A 23,430-nucleotide genomic window follows, 5' to 3' on the forward strand; every position below is an offset into this window, starting at 1 on the left:
TGGGAGCAGGAAAGACGTGGTCTGCGGTCCCAGCAGGCCTCTGCTTGTGCAGCCCACAGGGGTTTGAGAGAAAGCTATTTCAGGATTGCCCTACCATTACTTCATGTGTCACCGATGGGTAAGTGGGCTAGAGAGGTTGTCCTTTCAGGAATACTGGTGCCCCCAAGCTGTCCCCTCCCATGCCTCAGTTATAGAAACACGTGTCCTCTGCTTGAGGAATGTTTTGCGTCAGTCACCAGGATGAGCTGAGGAGACAGTCTGACCTTGGCTGTCTTTGGGACACTGCCCTGGGTCAAGTGGAGACATGTTTTTCAGCTTAGAATGAATGGGCCCTTTTCGAGGTAGGGCAGTAGAGAGGGAGGTCCCAGAGGTGTCTAGAATAGAAACTCCTCTAATCATAAGCTACATACAACAACACAGCATGTGTGGGGGTGGGAATAGAGATGGGGAGGAAGCCAGCACTCTTAGTGACTGACAGGTGCAGGAGCAGGAGGGCTATGCAAATGACTCACAAAAAACCCAGGACCTCACAGCCCAGGGCCTTTGAGCCTCGGGTTTTCCCTTGCTCTCTGGCCCATTTTCCACTCCCAGGAACCCCTTTCTTTCCCTTATTAAACTGTCCGTGTTTCTCTATCTATGTGTTCTGGTTCAATGATTTGTTCCTGGACATCTCAGTGGACTCTGATTCACACCTTCCTGGTTGGCTTTGTTTGTGTGACAAACATCATAACTAAAACTTGTCGGGGAAGGGTTTATTTCATCTTGCAGGTCACATTTTATCACTGAGAGATGCCAAGGCAGGAGTTCAAAGCAGGAACCAAAGCAGAGTTCATGGAGAAATCCTGCCTACTGGCTTGCTCCCCACGGCCCAGGAATGGTACTCCTCACAATTATTAATGAAGAAAATGCCCCTCTGACTTTTCTATAGGCCAGTTTGATGGAGGCAATCCCCCAGTTGAGGTTCCTCTTCCCAGATGACCCTAGCTTGGGTCAAGCTGACACAGGCTGTGTTATCTTGATGAGGTAGCACAACCTTCGTGTAGAAGAGCCATTTCTCACATTTCCTATGGCTTCTTCTTCCCGCATTTCCACTTCTACTATAAACAACATTGTACTGCAGTTTCTTAGAGAAAAATCCATATATACTTTAATTCTTGTTTTGTTAGAGTAAATTCTCAAATGTGGCCACCAGAAAAGAAACCTATAGTTTAAAAACTTTGGATATTTACTGACAAACTTCTCTTTTGAGAGGCCTTGTCCATTTTCAGTGTCACGATGATGATGTAAGACAGACTGCCCTTACAAAAAACCCTAACTCAGTTCTTAATAAAATGCTGTCAGTCGACCTTCTGATGAAAACGTCACATTCTTGTTGCTATGAATTGTGCTTCTTTCGATTTTAATTTTGAATGATAATAAAGGCATTTGCAGTTACAATTTCTCCTGAGCGTAGAGACAGACTCAGCTATGCTCCTTAAATTCTCACGTGTAGGTTTTTCCTTGTTAATGTTAAGTAGTCCATAAAGCCAGTCTGCCTCACTTTAGTTTAAGAGATATTTAGAGTCATTCTTTTTCTACATTTCTGTTTTCATTCTTTCTCTTGATCAAAAGTTCTTAGCTACGTGTGCGTGAACCGGGTTTCTACAAGAAAAATCTCTATGCATATTAAATATTCTACAAGGCCAGTTGACTACACTTCTATGATTATGGAGAGCTGAAATGTTGCAAGTCAGAGGCAAATTATGTTGGGCTGCCTTTATTTGGCTCTGCTCATAGCTGTTCAGTGTCCATCTTGGTATTTATCCCCATACCCTTTATCTTGGTCACTGTTCCATTACTGTGCAGAGACATCAAGACCAATGCGACTCTTATAAAAGAGGCATTTAATTGGGGGCTGGCTTACAGTTTCAGAGGTGAGTCCATCATCATTATGGAGAGAAGCAGACAGGCATGACACTTCAGCAGTCTCTGAGGGGGTTCTTTTCTCACTCTTCCCTCTTCTCTCAATTTCTCCTCCGATTTATTCTCTCTGCATGTCAGCCCCACCTATTCCTCTCCCCTGCCTAGCTATTGGCTCTTCAGCTCCTAATAGACCAATGCAAAGTAACACAGCTTTACAGAGTTAAACACATGCAACATAAAAGAATACAACACATCTCTGAATCATTAAATAAATGTGCAACAGCATAAACGAATGTAACACATCTTAAACTAATATTCCACAACAGAACATGGTGTTTTCTGTGACCCAAATCTGAGTCTCTGGGCCATGGTCACTCATTTGGCTTCAGAACGAACTCTTTTATTGCCTGAGTTGAGAGCTGTGTTTTTTCATGGGTATGTGGCAGCCTCTATGACACACGCCTTCATTACACACTTGCTGTTTGTGTCATTTTAACCCCTCTTATTCCTTATTATTGGAGGGAGAACCTAATTGCTTGAGGAGTTAGGAATCCAAATGCCCTGGCATTCATTCCTGAGGTGAGAAGCACAGCCCATTTCTAACCAAGGATGCAGTCAATGCCGTCATCACTGCAGATCCCAACTGTTAACTCAGTTACTGATCCATAGTTTGATTATTGATTTATTATTTCTATTACCTTCTAAGATTTGCTGGCATATGATTTCCCTAATTCTATTTCTTTTGTGCATGGTCTTTGTTCTTGAGGATTTAAGACTCATTTATTAATATTTTCTGTTTGTCTGCACGTGTATATGTGCACCATGTGAATGCTTCATGGTCAGAGAGGCCAGAAAACAACATCAGATTAGTGCTTTAGATGGTTGTGAGCTGCCAGATGTGTGTGGGAAAGTGAACCTGGGTCCTTTGCAAGAGCCACAAGTACTCCTAACCACTGGGCCATCTTTCTAGGACCACATCCATGCAGTTTTTAATACTCTCTTCTGAGTTGATTGCAATTTATTTTTCAATGAATATATGTATGGCCTACAATTTCTTTGTTATCAGTAGGGTCTTTTGTGGAAGCCTTGAGTTTGGTTATAACTTTTTCTAGACAACATTAATTTGAAGTTTTAGTCAAGACAATCCCCCATAGGCACACCCACAGGCCAGCCTGACGTGATCAATCCCTCAGCTGAGGCTCAGATGACTATAGGCTGTGTCAAGGTGACAGTTGATGCTAACTAGAACAAGAATACAAAAAATTTACTATAATAAATGTGTATAAAAAGTCTAGAAATATTAATGTAGTTAATATAATGGAATAAATCACTATTCACTAACAATCTGAATTGATAGTTTATAAAATTCTCAGGAACAGTGGCCATAGCTGTACAGTTTTGCTTCACGGTGACAAATGTTTGTCGGAAGGCAGCCCAGTCACATTCTGAGGTTTGTGTAAACTTCATCATCAATTGGAAAAGTCCGCAAGAAACATCGTTTTTTAAGCTAACCTTCCTTATGGATATGGATGAGCCAAGCATATGCTAAATTGCAAAATGAATTAGCAGTGAATAAGGATTCATTGTGATCATTACAAGTTATAATCATCTTCACAACTGAAAGGTAACTTAACATCAGAAAATAACGATAAAAATTTTTCAGTAAGAATGAAACAAGTTTTGATCGTGTGTGTGTGTGTGTGTGTGTGTGTGTGTGTGTGTGTGTGTGTATTACACAGTGTATGTGTAGTGTTCTTTGTGTGGTTTACTGTGTACGTGTGTGTAGCATACTGCATGTGTAGTATTGTGTGTGTGATGTTACGTGTGTGGTATAGTGTGCCTGTGTGTGTGGTGTTATGTGTTTAAGTGTGTGGAGGTACACATGCAGGTGTGTCTGTGTGTGTGTCTGTGTGTGCACTTGTAGGCCGTAGGTCAATGTAGAGTGTCTTCTTCAATCACTCCTCACCTAGTGTTTGAGGAAGGGTCTCTTACTGAACTGGAAGTTCATGGCTCTGTCAAGCGGGCCACTCAGTGTGCTCCAGAGCTCCCCCGTCCCTTCTCTCAGCAAAGGGGTTACAGGTGTTTAATGCCACGAGTGTCTTACATGGGCACCGGGGATCTGAACTCAGGTCTCCATACTTGTGCAGACAGCACTTTATTTACTCAATCACCTCACCAACCCTGAGTTTGGAATATTTTAATAGTGTTTCAGTAAAATTTCATACCACTTAGTTATAGAACGACTTACAGAGATAGGAAGAATGAAACCTATTTTCCATGAACAAAACCACCCAAAGCAACAGTGTCATGTGTTCTGGGATATTTGTACACTGTGTGAAGCTGTATTGCTGTGATTGGTGTAATAAAAAGCTGAATGGCCAATAGCTAGGCAGGTGTAGCATGAATCTTAAAAGTTCTTATTAATAAAAACAAATCCGGTGCCAGTTATTGGGGTCAATGCTGAAAGATCAGAGAGATAGAACAAGCCACAGCCACCTTACCTCACTAGTTCCCCAGCTGATCCTGTTTCCTCTGACTGGATGGCTCTCAGCTGAACTGTGCTGCTCCAAAGCCTAAAAGCTTAACCAGGCTCTAGTTCCTCGTCCTCACACCTTAAATACCTTTCTGCTTCCTGCCATCACTTCCTGGGATTGAAGGCTCACTTCCTGGGATTAAAAGTGTGAGTGACCATGCCTGGCTGTTTCCAGTGTGGCTTTAAACTCACAGAGATCTGGATGGATCTCTGCCTCCCAAGTGATAGGATTAAAGGTGTGTGTGCCACCATTTTCTGGCCTCTATGTCTAGTGGCTGTTCTGTTCTCTGACCCCAGATAAGTTTATTAGGGTACACAATATTTTGGGGAACATATATCACCACAGGGAGGAGGCATAGGTGGGACTTCTGGGTAGGGAGGAACACTAGGAGGAAGAACGGCCAGACAAAGAGGAAGAAGGACATGTGTAGGGAGAAATTTCTCGAGTCTGCCTAGCCCTAAGGTCAGGACAAATCTCTCACTGGAACTCTTGCAGCCACTTATAAAATAATCATTCAGAGGCTTAATATTAATTACAATCTGTATGGCTTATGGCTCAGACTTTTTACTAGCTAGCTCTTATAACTTAACTCAACCCATTCCTATTAATCTATGTGTTGCCATATGGCTGTCTTGTTACCCATCTGCTGGCATCTTGTTGCTCCTTGGGCAGTGGACTGGCATCTCCTCTGACTCTGCTCTTCTTCCCTCTCTGTCTCTGCTTGGATTTTTCTATCTGCCTCTAAGCTGTCTTGCCATAGGTCAAAGTAATTTATTAGTTAATGAGAGCAACATGTATTCACAGCATACAGAAAGACACCCCACAGAAGACATGCAGGAGGAGAGGTAACAGCCACTACTCATGTGGCAGGCTGTAGATTAATTAGAAATGGGTTAATTTTAAGTTATAAGAGCTAGTTAGAAACAAGCCTAAGCTATAGGCCAAGCTTTCATAATTAATAAGCAGTCTGTGTCATTATTTGTGATCTGCTTGGTGGAACAGAGAAAGACTTGTTATAGTCATGCTTATAACAAATATAATACTCAGTGTCACATGTGTACCATGTTCTCACTAAAGTAGCAAATATGACAGTAGCTATTTTACCTCTATTTGTACTGTATTGGAGAAGTTATCCAATACAATATAAGAAATTTAATAGCTACCGACACTGGGAAGGAAGAGATGATTGAAAGATTTTGCATTTATTTGTCTATTTTTATTTGTTTGTATGTGTGTGTGAACATGTCACAGCACATGTTTTAGAGGTCAGAGGACAACTTGGGGCAGTCACTTCTCTTCTTCCACTTTTTGAGTCCCAAGGATCAAACTCAAGTCATCAGGCTTTGTGGTAAGCTCTCCTAGCCACTCAGCCATATCACTGGCCCAAAAGAGGATATTTTTAAATGCTAGATGCAAAACCATGGCAGTCTATCTTAAAAGCAATGCCGTTCATCCTCAGCTCATCACACATATGACTTCCCTAGTAAGCCGAGCATTGTTTTACTTAAACTTTGTTATTTTTATTTTATTTGTATGGGTGTTTTGCCTGCATGCATTTCTGTGCATGGTGTGCATGCCTGGTACGCTTGGAAGTAAAAGAAGGTGTTTGATTCCTTGGAACTAGAGTTACACATGGTTGTGAGCCTCCATGTGAGTGCTGGAAATCAAACCCAGGTCCTCTGGTAAAGCAGTCACTGCTCCTAACTGTTGAGTCATCTTCTGAGCCCCTATGCTGGGAATTTTAAAAATGAAATAACAAGGTATTGTATTTTATAATCATTAGATTAAGAAAGCCAGGTAACAGAATTGTTGAGGGTCAATCAGAAGCTTTCGTATCTAGTGAGGATAGCCACATGGAAGCAGGAGCCATTTCTGCTGGCGAAGGTGACTCTGAACCCTTGTTTTGGTGAACTCTCTGAAAAGATCTGAGTGAAATGTCACAGCACCACTGACCCAGAAGTTCCACTTCCTGGTTCGTAACAAGGACACACAGTCTTACGAAATGTGTGAAGACACACATGCAGTGGCATGTCTCATGCTTGTGGAACATCTGTGACTTAGTGGAATTACCTGGATGTCTTTTAGCAGGGAATGGAGAGGCTGCTGCTCACACATAAAATGGGTGGTATATGGCAGTGCAACCATCAGACCAGGTCAATAGAAACCAATATGAGTAGATCTCAAAATAATTATGAATGGGAAAAGAAAATGCAGAAAGACACAGACTATAATTCTACATAAAGTTAAAAAACAGCACAGCCTCAGACTGTACAAGATTAAAATAGATAGTGATATTCAGAATTAGTACAAAAACAGAGTTAGGAGATTCCCTCAATACATGGTTTGGATTATTTATGAGTAGGTATAAAACAAACTAAAGCAGAGAAAATGGAACCTCAGAGCCCACGGCATAGTGCTGGCAGCATGTCTTGCTAGTCCTCTAGTGTGCATGCCCCTCGGTGGTGCATGGTACACCTCACATCTTTAGTAGGCTTTCCTGCATTAGTATAAGGCTTCATTCCAAAGTAACAACACATGATGTTGGAAGTTCCTGGAGTTCCTAAGTTGGACTTGTGCCTGCTCTATGAAAGGCTGTGACATGGAACTGTCACAGTTCTGAGTTTTCCCACCCACTACCTTGAAAAGCACTCAGTCTGACTGGCTCCCCACCACCCCAGCCTGTCATAATACCCTCCCTGAATTTTTTGGCACAGCCTCCTAAGTGTCTCTATGGCTGTTCCTGAAGATGTACATCTTTTCTCAACCCAGCACTACCTGGTCTCTTCAGATTGGTGCTTGGAATCTTTTTAGTGTTCTGTCAAACCCAGGCAAATGCCTGAGATCTTCACTGTGCTGCCTGATGCCCGGAGAGCTTGCTGTCCCCTGGGGTACTTTCCTTGGCTCTCCTCGTCCTTCCTCATCCTCTTCCCTGTCTCTTCATGTGGGGACCCTACACTGTGTCTTTTGGGAGACTCTTCCTGCAGACATCTTCACAGCTTCTGCCTTTCCTCTGGTGCTACCCTCCTACTCATCTGGAGTGATCTCGATGCTCAGAGTCTGTCTACGTCCCCTTGCTGCCCCCTTCTTATCTGGCACCCCTTTGTTAGTTGCTTAGCTTTAGATCTAGCTCTATTTATTTGAATGGTAGTTATGTAATGACAGAGAACAGTGCTCAACCTTTTAAATCCTGGGTCAGCTTTGGCCATGGTAATGATGACAGATGCGTGGGGGACTCAGCAGAGGCTGGGAAAGGGACAGGAAACTCCTCCTAAGAAAGGGCTTTCTTAGAGTTATTTAGCCTTGAAGTTACCACAGTAGTCCAGCAGGCAGACAGGAGCACATTGTGGGGGCAGTCTGTGTGTGGAATGGGTCACTGTGGGTGGGGTGTCCAGGGCTAGCCCTGATGTTTGCAGCCACATGGCTTCTCTATTTACTTCTCCGAGGCTCATTTTTATTTATGTGTAAAATGGGAATAAAACAAAGAGCGTGTCTAAGTGCCTGCTCGATGAGGAGTTCCCAAAGTGGACGAAGACTGATAGTGAATATGAGCAAAGGTATCGAGGTGGAAGGCACAGGTGAAGGCCACCAGTGGAAGGAGGTGCTTCATTAGACGTGATTAGCTTAGCATAGAGAATCTCGCAGTAGGAATCTCTGCTGGCATCCTGTAGAAGCTGCGACCCACAAGCTCACTCCAGTGGAGATATTTGCTGTGGAGTCTATCTCGGTATCTCCCCAAACCAGTACACAGCTTTTCCACAGTGAGCCAAGACCAGCCCCGGATGGGGTGGGTGTCAGCCAGGCTGAGCAGGAGGCGTGAGGGGAGGCTGCAGCCTGTTCAGGGTGATGGGCTCTGAGCTGTGGCAAAAGGCTCTCTGCTCTGATCACACTTTCTCATCGGCAGTCAGGAAACAGGAAGCGATTTGACACAGCACACTGCATCAGTTATGACAGCCCGGGGAACATTCTCAGATAAGCACTTTCTGCCAGCCCAGGCATCCTCGTCATGGGCAATCGGCAGCAGAAAGAGGGAGAGCAGTGGTGTGTGCCAGGCTGCAGTCTGGTTCCATGGCTCCTTCCAGCTCAGAGCCATGGCACCCACTTGGTATGTGGGAGGCGGGGGCCAAGGCTTTTCCTTCTGAATCTCAGGGCTTTGGGTCTTCTGCCGGCTGCACACACTGGGGCTTCAGAAGGAAGAATGAAGTGAAGCTGACTGCTTGGCAGCATGCAAAAGCTCACATGCAACTCACCACATGGAATCCCATACTTTGGACTGTGCCTGGTGGGACTGGCTTGATGTGAGCGAAGTTGGAGATTCTCTGAGACGGGCGTTGCAGATGGCAACATGAAAGAGTCAGGATACCACAGTGTGGAGGAAGGCACACTCCAGTCTGTGCTACAGACCAGGACAGAATCCTCTTTGCATCATAATTCTGTGTGCACAGTGGATGTCAGGAAGAAGGAAGCCCTGGGCACAGGGTCAATTTTAACTACTGGAAACCACTAACATGTTCATCACTTACATTTGCATCTTAGTGTATCTTTTATTTTCAATTGATGTGTGCTAACTGTTCATATGTATTATTGTGTGACATTTCAGCCTGTGTACCCTGTATAATGATCAGACTGTGGTGGTCATTGTCACACCTATCACTCGAGATAGGTCATTTCTTTATATTGGAAACATCCATAATCTATTAGTGAGTCTGAAATATTCAACTGCATACTGTCAGCTGTAAGTTGCAGTACAGCTTTTATTTCTGAATTCTGGCCCCATGGGTTTTTGTTTTTTCTTCATGTTGTACAAATTGGGGATTCAGAAGAGAACAGACACCATGGATTTTTTTTGTTATTTTTTGTTGGTTGTATTTGATTTATTTGTGTTTTAAAGAGAATCTTAATATATATGTATATGTATTATATATGTATATATACATATATACATATACATATATATACATATATATATAATTCTCGTCAGATGGTTTGTTGTTTGTTCTTAGATATGTTAGCTCAACATAGAGTCTTCTGTAGTAAAGAATCCTTGCCGGTGTTCTGTAGAAGCCACAGATCTACATGTTTGCTTACATACTAGAAGCCATTTCTCCCATCCTCTGGGCCATCCACGTCTCCCCACTTCTCAGGTTGTGTTTCGTTTCACTTTTCTGAAACGAACTTTTGAGTTTTCAGACATCATTACACCATAAGGTCCAGTTTGCTATGTTGCTAAAAGTAACAGAACTTAATTTTCTCATGGTTGAATTATATTCCATGTGTGCATGTCTGAGTAGCTCCATCTATACATTCATCTTAGATGTTCTTTGTCCCCTCATTACTCAGTGGACATCTTGGTTGCTTCTACAGTAAACAGTGTTATAACAAACATGAATGCCAGTTCTTCTTTAGCATTCTGTCTTCATTTCTGTTGGACACATACCAAACCATATGTTGGCTCTGTTTCCAGTTGTAGTTTTTGAGAAATTTCTATTGTTTTTTTTTCATAATGGCCTTTATAATTTATATTCCTACCAATAGTAGGAGAGTTCCCCTCCATTCACACCCTCCAAGCATTTATTTCTTTTTATCTTTTTTATCATAATAATTCTAACTATGGTGAAATCACATCACACTGTGGTTTTGATTTCATCTTGTGATGATCGGTGATATTGATCATGATTATTGATGTGTGGTTCACTTGTATACCTTCTTTGGAGAAATGTCTAGGCATTTCATTTGCACACCTTTTAATTAAATTATAGGGTTTTTTTTTTCCTACCGAGTTGTTTGAATTCCCTCTATATTCTGGATGGTGACCCTTTCTTAGCTGAATGATGTGTGAGGCAGACTTTTCAGCCCTGTGACAAATGTCTGAGAAAAAACAGGGGAGATAATTAATTTTGACTTATAGTTTCAGAAATTTCATTTCCTCCCATTGAAGAAGTGCATGGTAGGGGATGACTAACACCATAGCAGCCATGAGTGAGAAAGGGGAGAGGGGAGGAGAGAGGGGAGAAGGGAAAGGGAGGGGGGTGGGAAGGGAGAGGGAGGGAGGGAGAGAATGCAGTGGCCTTCTCCTTTCCATCTGTTACTCCATCCAGGTTCCAGTCTCTGGGAAGGCTTCACTCACATTCAGGCCAGATCTTCCCTCTTTAGCTAATCCTCTCTGGAAATGCCACCAGAGACACCCTCATCTTATTTCTGATCTTAGAGGAAACTGTAATGTTGGTCGCAGGTGTCTGGTAACCAGCTTTATTGTGTCCAGGGACTTTCCTCTGTACCCAACTGGTTAAGGGTTTCTTTTCTTTTATCATAAAGGGATATTGGATCACATTGTGTCTTTCCTGTGTATATTGAGATGGTCATATGACGTTAGTTCTTCCTGATGGGTGGTGATGATTATTGGTTTGCATGTGTTGAACCACCCTTACACCCCTGGGGTAAATTCTACTTGAGTGTACTGTGTGTTTCAGCTGTACTGTTGGCCTTGATTTCTTGTTGAGAGCTCCATCTGGGAGCTTGGTTGTCAGCTCTACTTTGGACTCTGTCCAGCTTGGGTATTTGGTGTCTCCTAGAGAATGCCCTATGACCTGATAAGGACAATTTATGTTCTGTAGCTGTTGGTGAAATGTCTGGTAAGTGTTTGCTTGTCCCTTTGTTCTATAGTTTAGTTTAAATCTGATGATCTGCCTGCCACCTCACACTGTTCTGCAGGCATGTCAGATTGCTGCTAAGAAGTCTGCCATTGAGCATGGCATCTGGGTGATCCATTAATGCAAGGGAGGCATTGAATTATGATTGTGCGAGGGTCTGCTTCACCCTTGTTTAATTAGCTGCTCCAGCATCAATCCGCATATTGTTCTAGCTTATTTTCTTTGGAATTGATACCTTCATCATTGGGTAGTAATCCTCCTCACCTCTTTTCATAGCTGTGGGCGTGACTGACACCATGATTTCTGGCCACAGTTGTTTTATTTTGTGTAGACTGCCTTCTTCCATCTCTTCCCTTTCAGGTCATATGTATCTTTGCTGTTGAGGCAAGTTGCTTCCAGGCAGCATGGTCATTGGGCCTTGTTTTTTTTTTTTCTAAATATGTTCAGAAAGCCTATTTTTTTTTCAGTTTGAGAATTAAACATTTGTATTCAAGGGCTATTATTGAAAGTAAAGACCCACTCTTATACCCTTATTATCTCTTTGTTCCTTCTTTTCTTTTTATTCGTTACCTTTGCGGTTTGCTGCACTGGTAAGATCTGTGTATTTGCTGTTTGTAGGTGTTCTAATTGACAAGATTTTATGGTAGTAGTTATTATCCATCATTAGTGTATGACTTCTGTAAGCATTTCCTGGAAGGTTGGTCCAGTGGTGATGAATTCTTCCCAAGTTTGCTTGTCTTGAAAAGACTTTATAACTCCTCGCTTCCAATGGGTAGCTGTGCTGGGTATAGTATTCTTGGTTGGCAGGTTTTTCTTTTAGGACTTTCTCCCACCATTCACTAGGGGTGTCAGAAAACCCTAACTAGAATACATCACTGGGAGGTCATTTGTAGTTGAACTTATTAGGCTTCCTTTGAGCTTTCTGGACCCAGATGTCTGTAGCTTTCCAAAATTAAAAATTTTCAATAATTATTATTAACCTCCTCATCTCCCCTCCCCTTTTCTCCCCTCCTCTCCCCTCCTTTCCCTTCAAATTCCCACTGGAATTCCTTATAATCATGATTCTGAATTTTTGTTCAGGCAGTTTCTAGAGAGTATATTTCTCTAGAGCAGTGGTTATCAACCTTCCTAATGCTGTGACCCTTTAATACAGGTCCTCATGTTGTGGTGGCCCCCAACCATAAATTTTCCTTGCTACTTCATAACTGTAAATTTGCTGTTGTTATGGACTGTAATGTAAATAAATATCTGATATGCAACCCCTGTGAAAAGGTTGCTTGATCCCCCAAAGGGGTCATGACCCACAGATTGAGAACCACTACTCTAGAGATATGGTGACTGTGGTCCTATAGTAACGTCCTGGTGAGAGAGAAGGTATTTTAAATATTTGTTTTTATTTATATGCTCTGTGTTGTCTATGTGAAGGTAGCCACATGTGTATGTATGTGTATATGGTGTGTGTGTGTGTGTGTGTGTGTGTGTGTGTGTGTGTGTGTGTACTCACTGAGGCCAGAAGAGCTCATCAGGTCCTCTAAAACTGGGGTTACAGGCAGTTGTGAGCTGCCTGATATGAGGTGCTGGGAACCGAACTTAGGTCCTTTGGCAGAGCAGCAAGTGCTTTTAACCACAGAGCCGTTTCTTATTTCCAAGAGATACACTTCATGCTCCTACCTTTAGTTGGCAGACTACTACCTTTTTTCACTTGTAAAACTGATGTGTTTAACAGGAACACAGAAGTTTGGAGCTTCAAGTTGGGTTTCAAAGATAGACACAAAAGGTTTCTCATCTCCACCCGTGAAAGGAGGTGGCTTAGGAACAAAGGATGCTTCCAGGTCTAGAAGAGGTGAGATTCTTCATCCCACCAAACCCCAAGATTCTTTCTTTTCCCAAAATAGGGGATCTCTAAAACCTGATTCTCATGTAGGGCAGTGGTGGTGCATGCCTTTAATCCCAGCACTCAGGAGGCAGAGGTAAGTAGATTTCTGTGAGTTTGAGGCCGGCCTGATCTACAGAGTGAGTTCCAGGACAGCTAGGGCTACATAGAAATACCTGTCTTGAATGCCCACTCAAAACAACAACAACAGAAACCAAACAAACCAAAACCCACCGAATTCTCTTTGTTCTATGTAGCTAGAGTTTTCCTGCCTGGTCCATAGTCAGGACAAATCTCTCACACCCACCAGTACCACAGCTGCTCAGACCCAACCAAGTAAACACAGAGACTTATGTTGCTTACAAACTGTATGGCTGTGGCAGGCTTCTTGCTAACTGTTCTTATATCTTAAATCAACCCATTTCTATTAATCTATAAGTTGCCACATAACTTGTGGCTTACCAGTATCACATTCAGTTCTACATATCAGCCATGGGTTCCCCTATTCTCCCCCCTCCCACCCCCTCCCCTTACCCCCAGCCTACCCTCCATTCCCACCTCCTCCAGGACAAGTCCTCCCCTGAGGACTGCGATCAACCTGGTAGACTCAGTCCAGGCAGGTCCAGTCCCCTCCTCCCAGACTGAGCCAAGTGTCCCTGCATAAGCTCCAGGTTTCAAACAGCCAACTCATGCAATGAGCACAGGACTTGGTCCCACTGCCTAGTGGCCTCCCAAACTGATCAAGCCAATCAACTGTCTCACCTATTCAGAGGGCCTGATCCAGCTGGGGGCCCCTCAGCCTTTGGTTCATAGTTCATGTGTTTCCATTCATTTGGCTATTTTTTTCAATAATTGAGTAAAACTGAAATTTATTATAAGCCACAGTCGTCCTAGGGACCTCCATGCTATATATATAGCCTCTGGTGGTTCTATGGGTTGTGGTCTGATTGATCTTTATTTTATATCTAGAATCCACCTATGAGTGAGTACATACCATAATTGTCTTTCTGGGTTTGGGTTACCTCACTCAGGATGGTTTTTTCTAGTTCCATCCATTTGCCTGCAAATTTCATGCCTGCAAATTGTTTTTCTCTGCTGAGTAGTACTCCATTGTGTATATGTACCACATTTTTTTCATCCATTCTTCCATTGATGGGAATCTAGGCTGTTTCCAGGTTCTGGCTATTACAAATAGTGCTGCTATGAACATAGCTGAGCATGTATCTTTATGGTATGAATCAGCATTCCTTGGGTATATGCCCAAGAGTGGGATGGCTGGGTCTTGAGGTAGTTCGATTCCTAATTTTCTGAGAAACCACCATACTGATTTCCACAGTGGTTGTATAAGTTTACATTCCCACCAACAGTGGAGGAGTGTTCCCTTTACTCCACATCCTCTCCAACATTGGTTGTCATTGGTGTTTTTGATTGTAGCCGTTCTAACAGGTAGAAGGTGGTATCTCAGAGTCGTTTTGATTTGCATTTCTCTGATGATTAAGGATGTTGAGCATTTCTTTAAATGTCTTTCAGCCATTTGTAGTTCTTGTTTTGTGAATTCTCTGTTTAGCTCTTTAGCCCATTTTTTAATTGGACTGTTCAGTGCTTTGATGTCTAGTTTCTTGAGTTCTTTATATATTGTGGAGATCAATCCTCTGTCAGATGTGGGGTTGGTGAAGATCTTTTCCCAATCTGTTGGCTGTCTTTTTGTCTTATTGACTGTGTCTTTTGCCCTGCAAAAGCTTCTCAGTTTTGAGAGGTCCCATTTATTAATTGTTGTGCTCAGGGTCTGTGCTGTTGGTGTTTTATTTAGGAAATGGTCTCCGGTGCCAATGCGTTCAACAGTGCTTCCTACTTTTGTTTCTATTAAGTTTAGTGTAACTGGATTTATGTTTAGGTCTTTGATCCACTTGGACTTGAGTTTTGTGCATGGTGATAGATATGGATCTATTTGTAATCTTTTACATATTGACATCCAGTTATGCCAGCACCATTTGTTGAAGATACTCTCTTTGTTCCATTGTATAGTTTTGGCTCCTTTGTCAAAAACCAGGTGTTCATATGTGCATGGATTAATGTCAGGGTCTTCAATTCGATTCCATTGGTCCGTATGTCGGTTTTTATACCAGTACCAAGCTGTTTTTATTACTATAGCTCTATAGTAGAGTTTGAGGTCAGGGATGGTGATGCTTCCAAGGGTTGCTCTATCGTATAGGATTCTTTTAGCTATCCTGGGTCTTTTGTTTTTCCATATAAAGTTGAGTATTTTTCTTTCCAAGTCTGTGAAGAATTGTGTTGGGATTTTGATGGGGATTGCATTGAATCTGTAGATTGCTTTTGGTAAGATTGCCATTTTTACTATGTTAATCCTACCTATCCATGAGCATGGGAGATCCTTCCATTTTCTGATATCTTCTTCAATTTCTTTCTTTAGAGATTTAAAGTTCTTATCAAAAAGGTCCTTCACTTGTTTAGTTAGTGTTATCCCAAGGTATTTTATATTATTTGTGGCTATTGTAAAGGGTGATGTTTCTCTGACTTCTTTCTCAGCCCTTTTATCATTTGTGTATAGGAGGGCTACTGATTTTTTTTTTGAGTTGATCTTGTATCCTGCCACTTTACTAGAAGGAGTTTATCAGCTGTAGGAGTTCCCTGGTAGAGTTTTTGGGGTCACTTATGTATACTATCATATCATCTGCAAATAGTGAAAGTTTGACTTCTTCCTTGCCAATTTGTATCCCTTTGATCTCCTTTTGTTGTCTTATTGCTCTAGCTAGAACTTCTAGTACTATATTGAATAAATATGGGGAGAGTGGACAGCCTTGTCTTGTTCCTGAATTTAGTGGTATCGCTTTGAGTTTCTCTCCATTTGATTTGATGTTTGCTGTTGGCTTGCTATAAATTGCTTTTATTATGTTTAGAAATGTTCCTTGTATTCCTGATCTTTCTAAGACCTTTATCATGAAGGGGTTTTGGATTTTGTCAAAGGCTTTTTCAGCATCTAAGGAGATGATCATGTGGTTTTTTTTTTTTTTTTCAGTTTGTTTATATGGTGTATTACATTGACTGATTTTCATATGTTAAACCATCCTTGCATCCCTGGGATGAATCCTACTTGGTCGTGATGGATGATTGTTTTGATATATTCTTGGATTCGGCTTACCAGTATCTTTACATGTTGTTTGTCATGGTGGCAGCTGGCAGTGTCTCCGTCTCCTTCTCTGCCTTCCTGTTCTCTCAATTCTCCTTTCTGTTAGTCCCACCTATACTTCCTGCCGGGCTACTGGTCAATCAGTGTTTTATTTATCAGTCAGTCATCCACAGCACTTCCCCATTTTCTTTTTTTTCAAAAAAGAAAGTTTTAACTTTAACATAGTAAAATTACATATAACAAAACAATTATCAAGCAAGAATTACAGTTACAATATTAAAGAAGATATCCTATCTATCTTATATTTGTGAGTCTAAGGTTTTATATCTAACTTATCTTTAACATAACTAAGGAAAATTATAACTAGTCTTCAACTACATCAAAGACCTCAGAAGGATATACTATTACCTGCGAAATGGGAGAAGGATGCAAGCAACTTTCAGGGGTGTTGCAGGGTAGACAGAGACAGCTGGCAGCCTGGACAGTCATCCAGAGTTCTCTTGTAAATTTGGGGCATCTGTCTTCAGCCCACAGGGCTAGAGTCATTTTTATCTCTGTCCTAGAGAATGTCTGGCAGTTTCCTCTGGAAGTGGGAACCTAAAGGACCATTTTGCCAAGCAGAGTTCAGTGGTCACCTTCCCATGGGTCCTGCATGTTTAGTCGATCAAGCAGTCCAGGCAAAAACAGTTTCTGCCCAGATGGCTATTTTTGCCAAGGCAAAGATAAACTCCATATAGAGTGTCTTCGATGCCCATCCTCCTCTCTGAAGTAAATCTGGTGCTGCCAGGAGCAGACATGTCTCACTGTCCAGAAAGTCTAAATTTTAAAAAATATTTTAAATGCCATATTCTGAAGGTCTTTGAAGTCTATCTGAAATATATCTATGTATACCTAGAAAACTTAACATGCTACAAGTTTGACTATCATAGAAGACTAATTATTAATCTGTATTTCTTAATTATCCATTACAATCTAAATGAATTACATAAACATAATATCTCAAACGAGAATAAAAATATATATAAAGTATAATAAAATTAAGTTTAAACTAGTATCAATAAACTAAAATCTATACAATGTAAAACATTTCAAACAAGTTGTTGCTCTTTAAAAGTAGGTTTATTAATCTACGCTTTTATCCTATCATATCTAGACTATCCCCTTTTCTTCTTTAGAAAGATATTGTATTTATAATCAACCTGATTTAAATAAAAATATTGGTTTTTCTCTGTCCCACACCAGAGGGCTCTTCTGATATGGGACAAAAGAATCTCTCAACCTTTTTATTTATTTATTTATTTATTTATTTATTTATTTATTTATTTATTTATTTAGCAATATGTTTGGGTTTAGAGAAGGAGTGAGCCAGTTCCTTCTCCAAAGCCAGCTTGGTATATTTGGGAATTTGGGCGTAGCTTCTCTTACTATTTCCTGCTGGAGGGGGGTGCTGTATCTTATGGGGACACAAAGAAAATTTTAGACTCATAGGGTAGTCTGTGATGGTGTATCATCTGAGCTAGTTGACTTGAAACCGTTCTGGATGTTGGATCATTTGGGCCATGGTGTCATCGGAGACCTTTCAGGGGATCTTGGCTGGTCAAACCTGATGTATCTTAATCTGGAACAAATCCATAGCCTCTGGCTTTCTGTGGAAACAAAAGCAGAGCCTCCTTTCCAAAGCAACATATCCTTATATCCAAATTTTGAAGTCAAGGTATCTTTAAAATATACATATTGGGTTAACTCAACAGCTTTTACAATCATTTTTTTTTTTGCAGTTAAGAATCTCAAAGACAACACAATCCAGATTCTCTGTGTAATATTCATCTTTATGTGGCTTATTTTTATACTACCTTTACTGTCTCTTTAAAGACTTTATTTTTAAAAACTATTTCTTTATATAACTATATGTATTTATTTTTTCTCTCTTCCAAGCCTACGTACATTTTTTTCACACATTGTAAACTATTTCATCTGAATCTGTCTTATTGTAAATCTATTGTTTTAAACTGCAGCATTTATAAGACCAATGGCCACTGTGGCTGTTGGCTCTGCCCACCTCAGCTTCCCAACATGGCGGTGGTACAGTTTACCACCAGCTCTGGGCCTGGAGCCATGTGTACCATCAACTATCAGAAGCAGTTCTATCAAAGCAGTGTGTAGCCCAGAAACCTCCTTTTTTTTTTTTTTAACTAGCGAAAACTATATCCAACACAGCATAGTGAGCAGCTTGGAGACACCTCTGTGTAACATAGAATAGGTCAAGCCCTCACGCCACAGACCCGCCATAGAGTAGCTCAAACCTGCAGGCTGCCACTAACTTGAGAGAGACAACTAGGAAGCTGTTTTTCTGTTCCAGCTCCTATGGCCCAGAAAAGGGCTGATCATCCTGATGCACAGTTAAATGTGCATATGTTCTTTAAGATGGCCACAAAAATTAGACGTGCCCCCCCTCAACTGGACAAACTATAAATAAATTTATTTTTTATGTACCAATTCCTGACTTGTACAATGCAGGAAAACCAAATGTCAAGTTTATAGACCTAAGGGCCTAGTGACAGCATGATGTTGTGCTTCACGTGACTTCTCATTGATAGTCATGCATCTGGGTTGTCCTACTGGTTACAGAATGGCTTTAGCAGCCGACCTCCTGGGAGCTAACCAACGGTGATGATTGGAGAAGCCATGACAGTTTTGGTTTCAGGTAAACATTTGAGTGCACAGTCAGCGATGTGTACGAGGGTCTCTGTGGCCTAGTCAGGATTTGATTGTGGCTGAAATGCACCTCTCTGAGGTAGGTTGATGACTTTGTATACAGCGTACCTGGCTCTAGAGAACCTACCCATTTCTGTGGGTCTGTAAAGGAGGGGTTGCCCTGGACTCCAACATGGCAAAAGGTGTAGCAGTTGCAATTGCAGAGGCCAGTGTCTGCCAGTTTAAGGGCTGTGTGTAGGTGACCCACTCTAGTGAGCACAGATGCATGTGACGCAGATCCTCTGGTAGCAGACTGGCGTGCATATCAGGATCTGAGCATGTCTCAGATGATCTTCCTGGGCCCCTGGGAGTTCACTTGCTTGGGTAGGTTGTGTCTCAGGGCCATGGATGGATGGGCAAGGTTTTTGGTTGGTTCACAGGGATGAGTCAGCTGAGTAATCAAGTTGAGCTGTATAGATGAATTTCTAAACAGTCTTATTAAATAAGAAACACAGAGCCAAATACAGGGGTAATCCGAAGAGATCAGAGAAATAGCAAAGAGCCACTGACTAACCTTAGCTTACCACCATGCCGTAGCTTCCCAAGAGAGAACTTCTTCCTATCTAACCTGTGCTTTTATTGCCTCTCTGTTCTGCCTTCTCATTGGCTCTAAGCCCAGCCACATTACTTCCTCGTCACTGCCTGTCTATATAGAGCTCCAGGTCTCTATGTTTGGTATTGGGATTAAAGGGGTGTGTCACCATGCTTGGCTGTGTTCTTGACCACACAGAGACTCTGCTTGCCGTGTGATTGGATTAAGGGTGTGTGCTACCACTGCCTGACTCTGTTTATGGCTCGCTATGACCTCTGATATCTCCATCATAAGACCCTGGGTGGGTAGGGTTTCAAGCAATGCTAGGCTGAACAGCAGGAGTCTGGGAGGGGGCAGAGCACCCATGGGGTTCTCTCTCTGGGTAAGGCAGTCTTGTGCTAGATAGACAGCTCTTCAAATAGGCCCAGTGCCTCTGTGCCCTGTAGGATTTTTCCAATAGCGTATACTCCATGTTTGTGGTAACAGTCTTGAGTGTTGAGCCTCCTGGTTCCCCTTTTTGAGTGAACCCCACCCTGTGGTTCAGGGTTGATGTCAAGAAGTGGGATTGTGGATGCTGTGAGCTTCTGTCCTTTTCTTTCTAAGGCCGTGGCTCATCTGTGTTCTGTGGCATCCCTGCCATATCACCACTGAACTCCAGCGCCCTCTTCAAATACTCTAGGGAAATGGCTGTTGTTTCTTCTGTTTTATTCAGGTGCTGGGGAGGAAAGTATGCCAGGCACCTCTGGTCAGCAGGCTTTCTGATGTTACCCTCAGGCTGTCAGCCACATTTTGTTTTGATGTTATTTTTCATCCCTTCTCCAATTATGCTTTGTAATTAAATAAACCTCAAAATGGAACGCTTGGCTTTTCCCTTCCCCACAAGGGACCATTTGGGAAGTTACCTTTGCAAGGCAAACCTCCCTTTCTCTTAGATCTATGCCATAAAAGAAGTAAAATGCCACAGTTCAAGTGTCTGTTGTCAATAGCAGAGTAGGTTATTGAAAAGATGAAAGAGAGGTGGCTTTACAACTTGCACACTCGATTCTAAAGGCTGAAAAATGCAATTACCCATTTACCTCTCTGGCACATGATTATCACATTTCAAGAGAACAAGTCAAAACACATCCTGCCAATTACAGCAGACACATGACCCCCACACCACCGAGTCTTTGGACTCTATTTGTCTGTGCTGAGGACCTTCTTCATGTCATCTTTCCTGATGCGAGCTTGCAAAAATGATTCCTGTAATTACGGGCCCAAACAAACTGCACAATTAGCAAGAGTGCTTGTGAGAGCACTTTTCCCCCCAATGTTTTCCTTGCTGCTCCACTAGATCTGCCTTTTCTTGGAGATCTCTCACACCCCTTTTGCTCATCCTCATCAAGGGAAGAGGAACAAGGATCACACCCTCCTAAAAGATTGGACTAGAGTCCACTGGAGAAGGGGCAGGCCTTTTGGCAACTTTAAAAAAAAAATAAATGTAGAAAGTAAAATCTATTTATGTTCTCCCCTGTTATGACTTGAGGAACATGCCATTTCTAGAAGCTACCCCCCAAAATCATCCGACCTTTTTGAGCTTCTTGATAGTTACCAGCGGGTTACCTGGCTCAAGTGTGGCTTTAAGGCAATGTTCATGGTTGCCTCCACCTTGAATGTCATTAATTGGTCTTTTGGATGGAGTCTAGGAGTTTGTCACATCCTTCTGTAAGTCATTCCTGTGCTGATTTCAAATCCTAACCCCTGTTCTGCAGGCTGGTGATGTCAAGAAGCTGTGGCTGGGTGAAAGGTGGGCAGGAAGGCCTCAGCGGGCCTGGTGGTGTCTGCAGAGGACTTTTACAACAGGAATACATAGTTGAGTCTATGTCATGTGATGATGCCACGTGGCTTTTAATGGCATGAAGATTTCCAGGGTGTAACTTGGTTCCCGAGTAACCATCAAGCAAGGATGTGGCTGGTGCTAATGGTTTGACAGGGAGTTCTGGTTGGCTTCATGGGATTCTATCCTCAGCAGCAGAATAGTAAGGACCTAGGCAGGGGCAGCCTCAGTATGAGGCCGTGGCTGGAGAAGGGACCTCACAGTAGAGGTCACAGACGTGCTTAGTGTCTGTGTATTGATGGAAACATGAGCCACACGTGGCTAGAAGGTCTCTATCCCCAAAGTGAAGCAGGCTTAGGCTTGAGGTAAACCTTCATGGCTAACTACATCTTCTCTTTCAGCAGGCTATCGACTCACAAGGCTTCACTTTCAACCCCTGTGGAAGGGACATGGTGGGTCCCCCAGGAGGTGGCTCAGTCGGAAAAGGAGTTGTTTTGCAGATGCAAAGAACTGAGTTCAGTCCTCAAACCACACCTGGAAAAGTTAGATGTGTGCTTGTTATTCCAGTCCTGGGAAGTTGGAGACAGGCCGGTCCCAGTGGCTTGCTGGCCAGCCATATCAATCTACTTAGAGAATTCCAGGCCAGTGAGAGACCTTGTCTCAAAAAAGAAATAAGTGAGCCTGAGGAACAACATACAAGGTTGTTCTCTGGCTTCAACATGTACCCCACACATGTGTGCATGTGTACCTGCACATACGTGTGCACACACATGCACACACATATACATACCAGGAAAATGTTAATAGCTATGTTACAGGATGGCTGTGGGGCAGAAGCAGTATCCACAGTGTCTCACATGTGGCTGGAGGAAGTATCACTAGGGAGCCAGAAAGTATTTGTGTGTGTGTGTGTGTGTGTGTGTGTGTGTGTGTGTGTGTGTGTGTGTGTGAAATTTTCAATTAATACTATTTTTTCTTTAGTGCAACTTCATGGTTTTACATACATTTTCAAGATGTCAGGAAAATTGGGGATTATTTCCCAGGAGAAATGTCCTTATAGCAAGTTACTCAAGTTAATTTATGACCATGTATACTGGCAGAGGTGCTTTAGAATGAAGTATACACAATGGTCTCCCCAGCACTATGGGTTTATGTGCCCCCAGAGCTCAGAAGGTGGCATTATATGCAGATGATGGCCTTGCAGATTTAGTTTATACAAGGGCAGTCTTAGACTAATATCCTTATTAACGGAAGGAAGCGGGAAACAGACACACATGGAAGGTGCTGTGAAGAGAGAGTGCCATGGGAAGAAGGAAGTGCTTGTCTGTCACCTGCACCAGGGGGCAGTCAGGAAGGGGTCCCTCAGACTCCATCATACAGATGCTCTCATCTGCAGCCTTCAGAATGACAACACTCTCAGTTTCTACAGCTTATCCCACCTCATCTGTGTGTGGTGGTATTGTGTTCCCCAAAATATTGTGTACTCTAATAAATTTATCTGGGGTCAGAGAACAGACAGCCACTAGATACAAAGGCTAGAAAATGGTGGCACTCACACCTTTAATCCTAGCATTCCAGAGACAGAAATCCCTCTGGATCTCTGTGAGTTCAAGGCCACATTGGAAACAGCCAAGCATGGTGATACGCCTTTAATCCCAGAAAGCCAGCCTTTAATCCCAGGGAGTGGTGGTAGAAAACAGAAAGATATATAAGGCGTGAGGACCAGAAACTAGAGGCATGTGACTGGTTAAGCTTTCAGGCTTTTAAGCAGCAGTTCAGCTGAGAGCCATTGGGATGAGGACACAGAGGCCTCCAGTCTGTGGAGACAAGACGAGCTAAGGATCTGGTAAGGTGAGATAGCTGTGGCTTGTTCTGTCTCTCTGATTTACCAGCATGGACCCCAATAACTCGCCTCGGGTCTGATTTTATTAATAAGAATTTTTAAGATTCCTGCTACATCTGTGGCCCATTTTAAAGGAAGCCTCAGGAAAAGAAGGGTGTGCACCAAGGCCCGAGATGCTGAGAAGCACAGATGGTACGTCCATTCACAACTGTCTTGTCTAAACGTCTTTCCTCTCCTAATTAGAAGGCCCTTCTCCACAGTCAAATACTGGCTATCCAGAGATACAAATTTAATCTGAAGATTCTTTTCTTTTTTTTAAAATTTTTTAAAAAAATTTATTTTATGTGCATTGGTGTTATGCCTGTATGCATGTGTCAGTGT

This window comes from Peromyscus maniculatus, chromosome 22, assembly GCF_049852395.1.
Source record: "Peromyscus maniculatus bairdii isolate BWxNUB_F1_BW_parent chromosome 22, HU_Pman_BW_mat_3.1, whole genome shotgun sequence".
Classification (NCBI taxonomy): Eukaryota; Metazoa; Chordata; class Mammalia; order Rodentia; family Cricetidae; genus Peromyscus; species Peromyscus maniculatus.